Genomic DNA, 13,734 nt, shown 5'->3' on the forward strand with positions numbered 1-13,734 from the left:
TTTGAGCCAAATTTAAAACCTCTGAGTCTCAGTGGTTCAAATGGCTCTGAGCACTATGGGACTCAACATCTGAGGTCATCAGTCCCCTAGAACTTAGAACTACTTAAACCTAACTAACCTAAGGACATCACACACATCCATGCCCGAGGCAGGATTCGAACCTGTGACCGTAGCGGTCGCGCAGTTCCGGACTGAAGCGCCTAGAAACGCTCGGCCACCGTGGCCGGCAGTGGGAGACAACTAGGGGGTTTCGAAAAAGTGACGTTTCAGTTGTGTCGTGGATTGTACATCTTCACTGGCTGCCAGCAAGGTTAGCACTCTAAATTAAAGCACGAAGTGATTCGGGCTGCTCGTAACTTTTCTTATTTTTCAAATTCACTTTCCTTATTTTTCAAATTTTATAGTCTCTTTATTTTCATTACATTCTATTGACTACATTGATAAGATATTTACCCTTAAGTGAATTCCTGTGTGTCGTCTTATTCCTCTAATTACGAATATTAATTATGAGTTTCGGGAAACATGCCGCACTCCAGTAAAAAACCAGTGCATAGGAACGCTCCGCCGGTACCACGTAAGTTAAACCCTTATTTCACCAAATTGCGGTACCGGGTACACAGCCACATGTTCCTTAGTCACATACATTGATCAATATTTTCCTTTGACGTCAGCTGGTTGCCGCAACGCGTCAGGTGCTTTGAACGACAATAAAGTAATCGTTGCTGCAAGAGCCAAAAACGGTACATATTTCAACACGTTCCTGCATAGGAGACAGGGAAAGTTGGAACCCATGATACGTCGGTTATCATTTCTCACTTGTGAGTGATATAGGAGGCTGTATCCTGTCATGTATGGTTACATCCGTTTCTTTGCCTGCAACAGTTCCCGGCCGACCTCTATACCTTCAGGGAGTAAATACATCACCACCTGACCCTGAATGTTATCAGAACTGTTGCAAGAACACGGTCTGCGAACGATATTCTTTTTTCTTTTCCTAGGCCCAGAGAAGCGGTTTCTGGACTGTAAATCAAATACTCAACACTAAAGAGCACTAAATAAATTTTACTTTCAACTGTGCGTAGTATTGATAAAAGAAAGCAGAAGCAGCGTTAAAAATGGATGAACAGATTAAAGAGTATGTCTGTTGAAAACATTACCAAACGATTTTTAATCTAGCGGAAGTGTCTGTAGGCAACAAATTAGGTATCTAAGGATCTGAATTTATGTTCAGAAATAGTTTCAGCACTGCCATTGTTTGTGGGGTGGTAGCTGTAATTGATGAAGTTTGAGGAATGGGAAAGAGAAGAGGAATAGGAAGGGGAAAGGCAAAGAGAGTGAGGGAGTTGGGAGACTTCCTTCAATCCCGGTGAGTGCTACAATATCCATCCAATCTCGAACTGTACATGCATTATGAAAAATATTTGAGTTGGTAGAAACGTGTAATGCATGCAGTCGTCTGGAATTCATGCTAAGCAATGAAATTTTCTCAGCAGACATCCATTTCAAAATCGCTGGAGTAAATCGAAGGCTACCTTCATTAATGATGTACCTAGTGAAGCATGGCGGTATTCTGATTCTTTTTTCTTTTGATCTTGTCTGTAACATTTGACTGAATTGACTTTAATCGCCGACTCGGTGTCGAATAAGTGTTGTTTAGTTTTTGTGTGAACAGCCGATGTATCACCGGAGTCTGAATACAAATATCAAACACTTGAAGTAGAAAATGATAAGCTACTAGACTAAACATTATTCCGGGAATACATGGTAGGCAGCAGCGTCTAAGGAGGACATCAGAAAAGACGTCACTCATCCTTAGCTTGACAAGATTAAATTTTACTCGTGTTAATCAGTTGGTGCCAGGCTCTAGGTATCCTTTCCGGCCCCCTAACTGTGAAAACTACAGTCTGGTCAGAATTACTTCATAGTTAACTCAACACGCACTAGAGCTGCCTTCCTCCTATCAGAGCGCTCAACGTCACACCCGAAATGTTCGCCGTTGCCAAACCACTACAACAAAAGCTTAGTGGTGGTGGTGGTGGTTAGTGTTTAACGTCCCGTCGACAACGAGGTCATTAGAGACGGAGCGCAAGCTCGGGTTAGGGAAGGATTGGGAAGGAAATCGGCCGTGCCCTTTCAAAGGAACCATCCCGGCATTTGCCTGAAACGATTTAGGGAAATCACGGAAAACCTAAATCAGGATGGCTGGAGACGGGATTGAACCGTCATCCTCCCGAATGCGAGTCCAGTGTGCTAACCACTGCGCCACCTCGCTCGGCCAAAAGCTTAGTCCAATTCCATTGTTTGAGTAGTGCTGTTTATGAAACGTGCGTATTTCGTTACCGTTTTTGTACGTGTTTTGTTTTTAATGTGTCTGTTAAGCCCAATGAAAAGAGAAACAAAAGTGGAGAGCCCAGGATTCGAGACGTAAACACACAAGTGAAGAAAAGCAGGCAAGGAATTGGGTTTAAAGGACAATCGCGGCAACTTATGTGTAATGTGCAGGAACACTTTTACAGGAAGGCCGAAAACGGGAGACCTCTCTTACCAATATCCAAATTAGTCGCACGAACCCCAAACAAAGTTAATGTTAGCAAATTGACCGTACTTCGCATTCATAAAGAAAGGTGCAGAAGGAAAGAAGTGAAGCAGGACCTTCTATAAACGTTTTCCCACGCCGGGAAAAAGAAGTACTCAGAAACGTGCAACTAATTTAGATTATTTGTCACAAAAAGTGATCCGGCGTCACATATACAATAAATTACGCAATAGATTCAGATTCTGCGAGTATACATTGATGTCAGCTGTTTGTGACATACGGAGTCGAGCTCAGATTTCCCACTTATCACGAACAGTCGCCTCAACCACTTCAGTTTACCGAGAACTCCTCCAGGAGCGACCCAGACTTTCACATGTCACGATGTCCACAATCCTTTTCCTCGCACATTTCGTAATTCACCCAAAGGGAGAGGCAAATATTTATCGTTATTTTACCCCATCGAAGCAGTGATACATAATTGATGGTTACAATGTCTGTGTTTATACACTGTCCGTAGCTTCACAACAGATGTCTTTTAGACATGCACACATGTCTGAAGGAACAGACACTGTTACTGCTCGGATACCTGGAATTGTGAGGGCAGCCGCTGGTAATAAGTGAGAAATCCGGTTTCGAGTCCCGGCCTGTTACAAATTTCCTTGTGTTACAAACAGCTGACGCAATGCTTTATCGAAGGCAACGAGAATCTGTTTCGTAACGTTTACCACAACTGTAATCGTCAGTGATACCATCTGTTCCTTCTGACGTACATGCATGTCTGAAGGACGTTGGATCGTGAAGCTATAGACACTGCAGAAATACAGACATTGCGACTATGCCGCGACGGGCTAAAATGACAATGTAATACGTGTCTCCCTGTAAAGTATATATGGATGAAGGAGATTATACTGTGAAGCTGTATAGACACAGACATTGTAACAATCACATACACAGTTATTGTCATAACGGTGACCAGCCTACCTTAGATAAACTTCTATGACATTGATGCCGAACTTCTTGAAAGCATCAAAACGTCGTTGTAGCTGATCCTGCAAAGTCTCAGATTTAAATGAAAAAAAAAATCAGGCCGTAACATGTTGATGTAACAAGAAGGCATAGCCACGTGACGATACAGACTTTTGCGTGGAGCAAGACGTTAATTTACGAGAGATTATTTGGCTCAATGAGAACACCCAAATGCAGGTCATACTGTTAACGAAAGTTTGGAGTGACGACAAAGGAAAAGGTATGTCACACGCCACTGGTGAAGGTGGTAGAATAATTCATTTGCTTGCCGATACCGACCACAGCTTTATTCCCGACTGCCAGCTGCTTTTCAGATCGAAGAAACCGTCAGAGCATCATGAGGAAATCAATCATTAAACATTGTTAAACTGATTCGGAAATACATTGTTACCAAGTTTATCAAATCTATCAGTTATTATTTTCGAGAAGGTTTCATACCACTCGGTCTTCAAAGATCTGTCTGTAATCCTGTCCTCTCGAAAGGATGATAAAATTTAGTTATTATGACGAGAGAAGGTTCCTATCTACTATAAACTGAATAAAGTAGAACTTTTGGAACTCGCAACACATTGTAAATCATAATTTCCAAAGTACGTTATCGACGAGGTAGCTTATAAATACGGACACAGAGTCATAATACTATCGCCATATCACAGCCACTTTAACACAATTGAAATTATTCGGGTGCAGGTGAAAGGAAGTGTTGCTAGCAGATATAAAAATTTTTCTGTGAGTGAAGTTGAGACACTGACTATTCAGGGCCTGAAAAATGGCACCGAAACGGACTGGAGGGCTCTTGTGGATTATACGAAGCGAATAATTGACGAAGCACGGAATAATGAAGGTTTTCTCGAAGGCAGAGTTACGGAACTTATTATAGCTTCCAGCTGCTCTTCCACTTCCGAAAGTTCCAGTGACTCTGAAATGAGTGGTATCTACCCTCTCTCGAACAATGCAGCTTTCTGCAGCTAGCAGTCGGTGGGGGTATGTACAGTCGGTGACAGAATTCACAAAACCCCCTGCCTTATCGTTATACTGAACTGCTTAGCTTTCTTGTCTGTTAACACAGCATAAGATGCAAGGAGACGAAATGCTACGACTATACTGTCTGCAGGTGTGAAGTTGAAGAACTATCTGAGCATTGTCAAACTCTTTTAGATAATGTGAGACACTATGTTTTTGCTGATTAATTTATTTCCTATGTTTAACTGCTGTGTTCGATAAACTAACAAAAGAGCTCTATTTACTATGCACTGTACTAACGCAAATCAGCTACAACTTAAGTATAATACGCACTTTGGGCTTCGAAATGGCCTGTGTCTACGTTCAGTCCACAGATTTACTAAACTAACGTTACAGCACTACCATGAAAGTAGCCAAATTTAGCACTAGGGGAGATGCATAAGAAAATCCAATTCCGAAGCAAAAAATCCAGTTCCGAAGTAATTCAGTGCCACAATTAAGTCAACAGGAATGACAGAAGCAGAAAAAGCAGAAATTAAATGTGCAATTCAGCAACTTTTTCACCTTTAGATCTGCAGATGGCAAAATAAATGTAGCGACAAAACGTATGGTGGAGAAGTTGTCTTACGATTTCTTTACTGACTATCCGGCTGCCAGCCAGTGACTCTTTCACAGAATAGGTCAACATCGTATCTCCAGTGAGATTAGAACCGAAATCTTCTGCTTGAAGGGCGACCACTTTACCCGTAAGCTAGCATGCAACTGCATAGGACAGCACACCTTTTTCGTCCCTATAACGGCTAAGATGGAGAATTGGCAATGTCAATGGAAGTAAGCTGCAGTCTGTTGGGACGAGCTTGCTGGACTCAAAAACATAAATTTGCTACCTGTCTGTCATCCCTTAAGTGAGGATAATGAAGAATATTCAACATAAAGGACAAGAAAATATAGAGGGAATTTACCAAGATACTTCTGGACCTCTCCAGGAAGTAAATGGACAGTCACATAGACGTCGAACATATTGTGCAACATTGCCTCTTCTCTCAGACTAACTACATGTATTTTGCGTCCGTTAGCTGTGAAGGGGCAATTTCAAAATGGTACCTAATACGGAAAAATTGATTTATGTTTCATTCCGACATGTATGCTCAGCCGATGTGTTTCCTGAGCTAGCTGACACTGAGGAAGATTGCCCTTCAAAGACGCGCCGTCGCTCTGTGTCACTGCATTGACTGGGAACAGAAATGCCCAGTACAGGCCAGTGAGCTATATTCGCATTTCCTTAACCATGGTTTAGGTCTAAATCGTAGTTACGAAAAATGTACAGATGCCATGGCTGTAAGTTGAACATCATAAATGAAGAAAGAAAAAAACTAGGAAAAATTATTTGGAGGTTTCTCCTCTTCAGTTGGTGTCTAGGTTTTTTTCGTGTTTCTGCCTAGAGCGAACGAAAAATTAAAATCTCATTCAACGGAAGCGATTCTCTCTTTTAGCATCACCAGCGGTTATCAACAGTGAGTAAATAACGTAAATTTTAATAATACATGCTTTAAAACTGTTTTCCTTACAAATTCTTGCATTGGTGCCACCTCTAACAAATAATCCACAATAAAAGACAACATAACACTGTTTGTGAAGGTTTGCATCTTATAATCTAATGTGACGCAGGATGTGAAAGATCCTGTATTTGGAGGGGTTACTCCTGTAACCGAAATATCAGCTTTGAAGATGGTTCTCTATGAACCGAAACCGGTCATATGAATAATCATTTTGCAATGAAGACGGATTATATGTAACACTGTAAAATCACTGATTGCGGCTGTCCTATCAGAATCACTGATTGCGGCTATCCTATTAGACATTATGTCTGTTTTTGCAAAGGTGTTTTTCGTTGCGACGAAACTTTTTCACGAAATTCCAATCACCAACTTTCTCGAAACTTCCTGGCAGATTAAAACTGTGTGCCCGACCGAGACTCGAACTCGGGACCTTTACCTTTCGCGGGCAAGTGCTCTACCATCTGAGCTACCGAAGCACGACTCACGCACGGTACTCACAGCTGTACTTCTGCCAGTATCTCGTCTCCTACCTTCCAAACTTTACAGAAGCTCTCCTGCGAACCTTGCAGGACTAGCACTCCTGAAAGAAAGGATACTGCGGAGACATGGCTTAGCCACAGCCTGGGGGATGTTTCCAGAATGAGATTTTCACTCTGCAGCGGAGTGTGCGCTGATATGAAACTTCCTGGCAGATTAAAACTGTATGCCCGACCGAGACTCGAACTCGGGACCTTTGCCTTTCGCAGGCAAGTGCTCTACCATCTGAGCTACCGAAGCACGACTCACGCTCGGTACTCACAGCTGTACTTCTGCCAGTATCTCGTCTCCTACCTTCCAAACTTCACCAACTTTCTCTTCCAAATGCGAAAATATTTTTTTGACGCCTATCTGCATCGGGAGAAACGATCACCACGATAAAATAAGCGAAAACAGAGCACGGAAAGATATAGGTGTTCGTTCTTTCCGCGCGTTATACGAGATTGGAATAATAGAGAATTGTGGAGGTGGTTCGATGAACCCTCTACCAGGCAATGAAATGTGATTTGGAGAGTATCCATGTAGATGTAGATATAATTTCATATCAGTCTGGAGACTGCTGGAGTGGCTTTATAACGCTTTTAAAGTAGAGCCTGTGCACATCAGCTAGTCTCCTGCTAACAGTTGCTCGTCGGCTTAACTGAGTTTCACATAAACCGAGTAAACCAGAAGGACAAATAGACAAGGAGAACGGACATCTTACTCTTTCCAACAACGTGAAAAAGTTACGCGTTGGTAAGACAACGAATGTAGATGAAATGAGGTTGATGAAATAAATCAAGCATGTCGAAATGAAACATTAATCAATTTTTCCGTATTAGGTACCATTTTGAAATCTACCCTTCACAGCTAACGGACGCAAAATACATGTAACTGAGGCTTTCACTGAGTTGCTTTAAACACGTAACTCTAGGTCGCAGTAGGGAATATCGACCATCCGATACTATCGTCCTCCCGGTGTGATGCAGTGCCCAACTAGCACCCCACAATTTCATCGACAAGCTCAGCATACTCACAGTTTCAGGAAGATAGACGAACAGAGAGAGTAAAAAATGTTTACAGAAAGTGAAACATATAACTTTCCACGGAATCAATAGAGTTTAATGTTATTTTAACAAGCCTAATCTCATCTTAGCAGTCATGAGGGGCACAGAATGTGGTGATTAATTTCGATAATATATTAGTTTCTTAAGAGAGGCCTTTGGGTTTCGTAGGGACTGACGGAAGTATCTTTCTTGTGTGAAAATACTGAAATACTGCGTGGTTATATAGTTACATCAGCAGTTTCCTGAAATTATACCTTACAAAAGGAACCTGCCATAGGTCGCTCTGTGACACAGCTGAAACTTCCCTTGCTGAAAAAAAGGTGAAAATAAAGCGACAATTATTTTGTTTCAAGTGCCGACACTCAATAGTTTCCGAGAAAGAGACGGTCAAAGTCTTGCCACTAATTCATCAGTTAGCGCACGCAACAATAAACCAAGAGAGCTGGTAGCGTATTGGCTGAAAGCACAGTTTCGAGTTTTTGTGATCCGTATTCAGATCCAGTCTTATGTTATTTCTTTTTCTGTCGCAGGAGTATGTCACCTCAATGACAGCAATGTTTTTTTGACATTAAGAAATGGAATGGAATTATTGCGAAAGAAAATAAACATTTCAAATATCATTAAAATAGATTTCATTACCACAAATCTTGTACAGACTTATATGAAAACACACAAAATTCTAGTATTTCAGTTTTTCCTTTTTTTACTATTATCACTCCACCATGTTATGCTGTCTTTTCACTTCTGCTATTATGCAAGGAAAACTGTTTACAAGTATATAATATTAAAATATATGTTAAAGCTGAGTAAATGTACAGCAATTAGTGACAAAAAATGTCTTTATTACAGCTCTAAATTTCGACCACTGTGTTGCTATCGCCAGATCATCAATATCGCTTACTGTAAAATTAGACCCTATCTGTAGCCTTTATCTATTTCACTACTTCAGAGCAGAGTGCGAATTTTGGTCAGACTATAGAGTCTCGTTAAATAAGTTAAAGTTAAATGGTTACTAGACAGCTGTGACAGAAACTAGTGCCAGAGAACGAAGTGTGGGTCTAGACATGTAATGAACATTACGTGGAGATGCTCATCTTTGATTGCAGCACGAAGTACTTTTGGACAAAAACGAGTCTAGTTTGCGGTATATAAGATTTTCTTCTTTAATTCTGTACGTCATTTAAGCACGACAAAAGAATATAAGATTAGGATTAGTGCTACAAATAAACAAAAAGTTTCTATTCATCCCGACTACATATTCCAGTTACTAATATCGAGTTTCTTACCGTACTCTCTGAAGGCCAGTGGGCGCCAACGACATAATACACAGCTACTGAGTATCATTCACTGATCACACGTCTGTTGGCATGTGGTGTCACATAATATCCATGATCAAACGGATTTTCAGCAACAACATCATTTACCAAGTAGCACATTAAAGACTTATTTTAAATGTTGTAGTTTTGTTTATTCTCTATTGGCAAAGGTAACTTAGATACGTCCGCGCAGGCATTTTATTCTCTACATTTATTTAATGGCTGCTAAAATGAGATAAAAATAGTGTGATTTAATTTCTTAGCTGGTGATCCGATCGTTCCTGTAGTTTGTTTTGACTGAATATCACAAGAATTTTGGTTTACTAGTTTAGAAAGTTCTCACACTGATAGCTAAACATTTCCATGAGGAAATGCTACCTTGTTCGTATGTTATACCCCAGATACAGCTTGGTTTGAATCTGAGCGGAGTGCAACATTGCGGACTGATATGGAGTCACTATCTGACGCTTTATCCTATTTACTTTATTTGAATTTATTTCATTTAGCCAACATGAGCTTTGACGTTTCCATTATTTCAATGACGCACGGATTAATGCGTAACGGAATTCACAGTGTGAGCATCGGATTTGACGCTGAAGAGTTTGATAAAATTACTGCGCAGCGTTTTCGTCTGATACCATAGCATTCGTTATGTGGAGTGTTCCACTTGCATATAAGACTTGTATTTTGCAGATTCTAGAGACTTTTATGCTATTTGTGGTACACAGAAAATGAACTGTTAATTAGAAATACAGTTCCGACATTTTCAAACTGAATTTCAATTTGCAGCTATGCATTATTTGAATCTGCTGGTAATTTCGGTTCCAACATATATCTTTTCCTATGTATGAAACCCGAGTGGATCAACGTTCAACAGTCACCTCTTCTTCGTGAGTAAATGGATAGTAACCTCGATCAACTGTTGTTTTCTGAAGATGTTATTGGTGCCTTTTTAGCATTAAAAAGATCAGTACTCGCTACCAAAATTTCTGTCCAACTAAATAAGACGACGTTATTCGCCTGGTCTGTTACAGGAGGTATCACATACGAGAAATTGTTCTACAAATATTTAATACTAGTTACAACACCTCTATGCACTAACGAGCTTGGCTAAGAGGTGATTCCACATCCCCTACATTCTCTGATCTTGTACCTTCAGACTTGCACCTGTTTCGCTGTCAACAATAGAAAGCACTCCGTCTTCAGGCCACGAGTGGCCTACCGGGACCATCCGACCGCCATGTCATCCTCACTGGAGGATGCGGATAGGAGGGGCATGGGGTCAGCACACTGCTCTCCCTATCGTTATGATGGTATTCTTGACCGACGCCGCTACTATTAGGTCGAGTAGCTCCTCAATTGGCATCACGAGGCTGAGTGCACCCCAAAAAATGGCAACAGCGCATGGCGGCCTGGATGGTCACCCATCCAAGTGCCGACCACACCCGACAGCGCTTAACTTCGGTGATCTCACGGGAACCGGTGTATCCATTGCGGTAAGGCCGTTGCCGCTGTCAACAATAAGGGACAGATAAATGCAAACGATACACATAAAAATAGTGAGTAGTTTATTATTTCAAAAATAACGGCCGCAACTCTTAATACCACTGCGAGACTGGACGGTCAATGGCTTGATGGAAAAATGTTTGCGATTGCCTACGAATCCGTGATTGTATCCAGAATTGTACCTCTTCGTCCGAAGTAAATCGAAGTCTCCAAAAGTAACCGATTCGCAGGGAGAAAGATTGTGATTGTGCGGAAGATGTGTAAAAGCTTCCTAGCAAAACGTCTGTAGCGTAGTCTAAATATGTGGCAGGCCTAGATGTTGCCAGGATTGGTTTGAGTACGCTGCAGAAGTTTCACTTGGAAGCCTTTACACATCCCCCATACAGTCTCGATCTCTCCCCATGTGGTTTGCATATTTTTAGAGCTCTGAAGAAAGACATTCGTGGCCGTCGATTTGCTTCGGACACGTAGATACAGTCTGCGCTCAACATGTTTCCAAATGCGACAGCAATGATCTTTCCATAAAGGCACTGACTATCTTGTCTCACAGTGAAATAAATATATTTACAGTTATGGCGGTTACTTTTGAAATAATAATTATTTTACTTACTTTTTTACGGTCCCGTATCTCAATAGGTAAAACACGAACCCTTATAGGATCTCTTTGTTATCCGTCTTTGTCTCAGGAACGGTAGACGTATAAGTTGAATTTCATGTCACATATTAAGATCAACTGTCCCTTGGCTATGAAAAAAGCGAAGCTTCCGAGTCAGTGCATTCAAAAGCTACGGCCGTTTATATCATATATTTTGACGGTTCGAAACTCAGACATCAAAACCACAGGGCACTTCCCGTTGATCTAGCATCATGAAAATTGCCAAGAAGCAAGGGCTCACGCTACACCTAATGGAAAAAAAATCGAAAAATTGTTAATTTTTAACTACACCACACGAAAATAATTTGTCATTTGTTATCAGAGTGTCTGTCCATCCGACTGTTAAGACGACTTTTTCTCAGGAGCGAGGAGAGGTACCAAACTGAACTTCGTCACATACGTAGGTCTATGGTCCCTTAGCAACATAATAATCGTTATCTTCTAAGTTAGTTCAGACTGTAAATACGCCTATTTGTGTCACATATTTTGATATTCACAAACTCACTCATTAAAATCTGTAAGGTACTTCACCTTGACGTAGAATCATTCAGTTTGGCTACAAGGAGGTTTTCACAGCACAACTAATAGCAAAACGCAGAAAACTGTTAATTTGTAATTACATCACACGAAAAAACTATCCCTATTATAGGTCGCATACAAAGTTCTATCAGCCTGTCTTCTTCAAAGAGCACAAGAGAAACTGGAAAACAAAATTGGTGAATATCAAGGTGGCTTTCGCCCCACTAGATCATGCACATAACAAATTTTCGATCTGGAGACCGAGTTAAAATACCAAGCAGTCAGAAACAGCCCAATAATTTGTACGTTTGTTGACTTTAAAAAGGCACGCGACTTAATTGACCGACAAGCACCTTTTGATATCCTTGAAGAACAAGGGTTGGATCCAAAAACCCTTAACCTCATCAAAGAAACATTGACCGATTCTATCTACTAGGTGCCGGCCGGTGTGGCCGTGAGGTTCTAGGCGCTTCAGTCTGGAACCGCGCGACTGCCACGGTCGCAGATTCGAATCCTGCCTCGGGCATGGATGTGTGTGATGTCCTTTGGTTAGTTAGGTTTAAGTAGTTCTAAGTTCTAGGGGACTGATGACCTCAGATGTTAAGTCCCATAGTGCTCAGAGCCATTTTGATTTATGTCCCAGGTGAAATTCATGGGCGAAATATCCGAGCCCTTCCTGATCAAAAGTGGCGTCCTCTCCTATCCAACCTTGTGCTGGACAAGGTCATCCGCGAATGGGAAAAGGAATTGATGAATGAAAACTGCTGGAAACCTATACATATGGGGCGAGTCAAGGATGACATACGGATTTCATGTTTAGTTTTTGCTGACGACGTAGCCTTACTAGCGGATGATGAGATAACAGCAATCTAACAGGTTGAAACCCTTAAAGAATGTGCAGAGAAAGTTGGTCTGCAAATACATTTCCTAAAGTCTGAGCTCATTGCCACAAAAACTGACACCCAAAACGTAACTACAAAATACGATTATATCAATAGAATCCCATATTTTAAATACTTAGGTGAAGTCCTTGAACCTACGGGACGAGAGAAAGTAGCACAAAACAATCGCCTCCTATGAAAGAACCTACAAAGTGTACAACAAAAGATGCTTGTCCAAAAACACTAAAATTAGGCATTATAATACAGTATTAAAACCTGAAGTTCTGTATGCCAGTGAAACCCTGACAGCCCACATAAAAGGTGACCTGGAAAACTTATTAAAGGAAGAACGTACAATTATCGGAGAGATACTAGGGCCAAAGAAAACAGAAGAGGGCTACAGACTTCAATCTAGTCAAACAACTGAGAAATTCTCCAACTTTGCAGCAGACATTAGAAAAAGGCGGTTAAAATTTTATGGGAACGTCTCTAGGCTTCACAAAACAAGACTTACGCACAAAATTCTTAAATACATAGAAGGACTTAAAACTATACCCCGGATACAAGAGGTCAAAAAGGACCTACAAAAAGCTGAGATAAATTATTCAGATATTTTGGACAGAAAGGTATTTAAGAAGAAAATTGACGAATGGGAAGTTAAGTCAGAGAAAGAAGCTCCGAAGGAAGCAGGAACAAAATGGACAAATGGTTCAAATGGCTCTGAGCACTGTGAGACTGAGATCATCAGTCCCCTAGAACTTAAAACTACTTAAACCTAACTAACCTAAGGACGTCACACACATCCATGCCCGAGACAGGATTCGAACCTGCGACCGTAGCGGTCGCGCAGTTCCAGACTGTAGCACCTAGAACCGCTCGGCCATACCGGCCGGCCAAAATGGACAAAGGAAAGGAAAAGAGCTCTTGTAGAAAGAATGAGAGCAGTGTGGAAAAAAAAGGAAAAAGAATCAAGAAGGTATACGAGGTCCAACAGGGTCTAATCGCACACTATCGGTTACCCGACATCAAACTTGAAATTCAAACATTCTCAAAAGTCTTGGAATCTGTGGAACCGATATCTTGCCAGTATCAGTGACGGTAACAGACAAAAATCGTCGAGACTGTCGATTCCCGGAATGGATCAACTGCCTCTATATGTAATTACGTTTGTACAGACCCTCAGTCCTACT

General features: G+C 41.2%; 1 protein-coding gene and 1 pseudogene across 1 annotated transcript in view; one reads left to right on the top strand and one right to left on the bottom strand.

Moving 5' to 3' along the window:
* The window catches only part of LOC126481920 (neuroendocrine convertase 2), a 1,488,910-nt gene that overhangs the window by 903,695 nt on the left and 571,481 nt on the right, over positions 1–13,734 (top strand). The window lies entirely within an intron of this gene.
* On the bottom strand, positions 10,376–10,493 carry LOC126482816 (5S ribosomal RNA; annotated as a pseudogene).

This window comes from Schistocerca serialis, chromosome 5 (assembly GCF_023864345.2).
Source record: "Schistocerca serialis cubense isolate TAMUIC-IGC-003099 chromosome 5, iqSchSeri2.2, whole genome shotgun sequence".
Classification (NCBI taxonomy): Eukaryota; Metazoa; Arthropoda; class Insecta; order Orthoptera; family Acrididae; genus Schistocerca; species Schistocerca serialis.